We start from the raw sequence: 3,648 nt of genomic DNA, 5'->3' as shown, positions 1-3,648 counted from the left end.
GAAAAGTTTTAGGACCAGACTTGGTCAATGAGATGGTTGAGATAGTCCGCCAAATCAGAGGGCGAATAAAGGAGGCGCAAGATAGACAGAAATCTTACGCTGATGCACGCCGAACCGAATTACAGTTTGAAATAGGAGACAAGGTCTTCCTAAAGGTATCTCCTACCAAGGGGATAACTAGGTTTGGTGTCAAGGGAAAACTTAGGCCCCGATTCGTAGGACCTTATGAGATTTTGGAAAGAATAGGCTCAGTAGCCTATAGGTTGGCATTACCGCCAAGTTTTGGAAATGTTCACAATGTTTTCCACGTATCACAACTCAGAAAATACGTTTTCGATCCAAAGCACATAATCCACCAAGAAGAGATGATCCTTTGCCCAGACTTGAGTTATGAAGAGAGACCAGAGGCCATTCTAGATCGAAAAGTACAACAACTCAGGAATAAGGCAATCACATCAGTGAAAGTCTTATGGAGACACCACGGACAAGAGGAAGCCACGTGGGAGCTTGAAGACAAAATGAAAGATAAATACCCCGAACTGTTTTAGAAGAAATATGCAAATTTCGGGACGAAATTTTTGTTAAGAGGGGTAGTATGTAGTGACCCGCTCTTTTATATATTTTAAATCCAGTAATGAGTGTGTATTTTTGTTCATCAGTGAATGAAAACGGATATTATTCTGATATGAATTCAGCTTATGATCCTGAATTTATATTGTTAAAGCAGTCAATGATATTATTTCAGAGTTATAACTGACTTAGCAAAGTCACGTTATTTAATTAAGCGAGATGGAATATGATTTTATTTTTACTCAGGTCGTGACATAAGGCCTGCCTGGGTAGCGTCCCGAGGCCAATTCAACTTGTCTGAGTTACGTCCTCAGGGCAAGTGCAATGGGAGAAATGGATCCGTCGGTGGCTAGAGGTCCGGGGTCACAGCGAGTAACAGAAAGGGAGTGTGACATGTGCGCACAAATGAAAGAAAATGTTTTAACATGCTTAGAAGTACTTCTTTCAATTTAAAACCTTCTAAGTCATGTCAAGTATGATTGGATAAACTGCTCTTTACGAAAATATGAAATGTTTCAGAAAATGCATGCCCACTAAGTACATTAGTACTTAGCCCAAAAATACTTTCAAATGTTTTCAGGTTGGCTGGCCGGTGCTGACGGGACGGAGCTGAGGCTAGCGATAAATTCCTATGTTAGACTTCCGCTGTAGCAATTACTCATATCAGTCTTTTGTTTTTCCAACTTAAGATCTTCATGTTAAATTTCAAATGATATACCTGACCGAGCTTAGACTCTTCACTACTAAATTTATGCCAATGAATGTCGGTTGTCAGAAGCATGAAACAAAACTTGTGATTCAAAGGGGCATAGCCCGACTTTCTATCCTATTTCGGGTTTTTACAAGGTTGTTCCTTGTTTATTTCTATGAATTAGTTGCACCTCGATTATATTTATTCATTCAAGAATTGGGGTGTGACATTTATCTAACCTCTACCACAGAAACCTCACATGAAAATCAAAGCTAGAGATAAACACACAGTTAAGGTGCAAAAATGGTGGTGTTTTAGTGAAAATAAATAGATAGAAATGAAAGATATTGGCATTTGCTGTGTGCTGCAGCATTGGCCCTAGCACGAGGGCTGGACACACGGTTGATCGGTTGAATACAAAGATGAACGGTTGATTGAATTTACAATACATAAGGAACCGAATCTACGCCAAAAAACCAAATCTAGGTCGAAGAAACCAAATCTACGCCAAAAATCACCATTTAAATACAATAATATCATGGAATTCACACCACTCACTATTGCAATGTATTATTTCGACTGAGACAATACTAACACCCTATTAAGCATAACTCAATTCAGTGCTGCAGTCAGTGACAACATATTACATCTAAGCAATCAAAACACAAGAACTTGTTTTTAGCTTTCAACATGTCTAGCAACCTTTTTCACCAAACATGATGAAAAGCTTGGGCAATGAGTCACGACCATTTTTCGTAGATCCGGCCATTTTCTTGCTAGCCCATCGCCTCAACACCAAACTCAGTCCCTCTCCTGATACATCAGTAGCTAAACTGTAAACAGGAGTGTTGGAGATCAGATCCCTAATACTTAATCTTCTGCATAGAGATGCAACATAATTTGATTCAGTTTTTCAATCTTGGTGAAGTGAAATTTGATTCATAATAGATGAATTATCAGCACTGGCACAAGAAACAGAGGATTTGTGACTTACAAACAGCAATAATCGTATATGTATAAGCACTAAAACCGAAGGTTTCATCATTCGCTTTGATGAGTGAGCCCAAGCAAGCTCCGACAATCAACAGGATCAGATAATCTACTGCTTGTGTTTTTTGCCTCTCGCAGTCGCTGCATACCAACTCTGTGAAATTAATTAGATAGAAAAACGAGAGTGAATTTCATGGAGATAAACATTTATTTAAGAGGTAAATAGAAAATTAAATACAATTTTAGAGCATCAATAGTTTTCAGGTACAACATAAACAAACAATATTCTCGAAGCCAGTCCTCATCCTCCTTAAGCATGGCTAAATGAAAAGTTAAGGAACCAATTTAGAGTTACTCCCTCCATTCAGGAATTCATGATGTTTGCTCAGATAAATCTGTGACCTGCCTCAGTGAAGATAGCCATGGAATTCGCACCATTAACAAACAATACGATGAATGGATGCAATTCAGCCAAAAAGAGCACTCAATAGTCAATACACCCTTTTCTCTACGAAAACCAAAGCAAAATGAAAACTTCCGCAATAAATTGAAGCTAATCTACAACAAAAATTAGCCCATAAATAATTGATTTTCCAGATAAATTGCGGTCACTTATGCACACACACAAAAAAAGAAAAAGAAAACGGAATTACCTCTAAGAAATGTAGTGCAGCAGTTCATCGGTACCAAAATACTCAATATTGATATTAATCAATTGGCCCTGGCCGTGGAAGACGCCGTCACCGCCAAGCTCTTCATCACCAATCAAATTCACCCTTCACCAAAATCGAATCGCACAAAAAAGCCCTAATTCCTCGCGTCCACGAGAAAGAATTAACCCAATTTCCCTTCAATTCACTACTCTGATGATTCCTCACCACCACAGTTGCGCCGCCAAGCCATGCTCCCACCGGTTTGTCGAGCCCACTGAGGCGGTCGACGGCGGCAACGCCGGACCCCCTTTCATTTTAAACGGTGATCTGCAAACCCTAACTATCTCTCTATTTCCCCTCTTTCTCTCTCTACACTTACGTCGGCGAGGAACCGCCTCCAGCGCCAGCACCGACGCCGGAGAAGAATGATGCTCCGCCTCCGACTGCGGATGAACGACGCTTATACGATGAGCAGAGAGAGAGAAAGAGAAGAGGGGAGAGAGAGCGAGAGAGAGAGAAGGAAGAGAAGGAGCGATGCTACAGAGACAGAATTTGCCCATATTTATGGAGGGGTATTTGTCATACCCCGACTTTTAATCCCTAATTAAGGGCTTAATTATTAATAATTAGGGTTCGATATCCATTAATAATAAAACTGGTTTGATTTATCTGATGTGATTTAATCGTTATATATGTGTTTTAATGTGCTTAGTTAAAGAAAATTTTTATAAATGCGGCCCATAA

At 39.7% G+C, this 3,648-nt stretch overlaps 1 long non-coding RNA gene across 1 annotated transcript; it reads right to left on the bottom strand.

Annotated features, from left to right (window-relative positions):
• Positions 1 to 2,010: 2,010 nt before the first annotated feature.
• Positions 2,011 to 3,431, bottom strand: LOC130996790 (uncharacterized). The gene is made up of 2 exons (XR_009092800.1): positions 2,256 to 3,431; positions 2,011 to 2,139 (listed from the first exon to the last, which is right to left on the bottom strand). It is a non-coding gene; the product is annotated as an uncharacterized LOC130996790 (long non-coding RNA).
• Between the last annotated feature and the right edge of the window lie 217 nt (positions 3,432 to 3,648).

This window comes from Salvia miltiorrhiza, chromosome 8 (assembly GCF_028751815.1).
Source record: "Salvia miltiorrhiza cultivar Shanhuang (shh) chromosome 8, IMPLAD_Smil_shh, whole genome shotgun sequence".
Classification (NCBI taxonomy): domain Eukaryota; kingdom Viridiplantae; phylum Streptophyta; class Magnoliopsida; order Lamiales; family Lamiaceae; genus Salvia; species Salvia miltiorrhiza.
The sequence above is the reverse complement of the archived record's forward strand: the minus strand, read 5'-3'. Positions and strand labels throughout refer to the sequence as shown.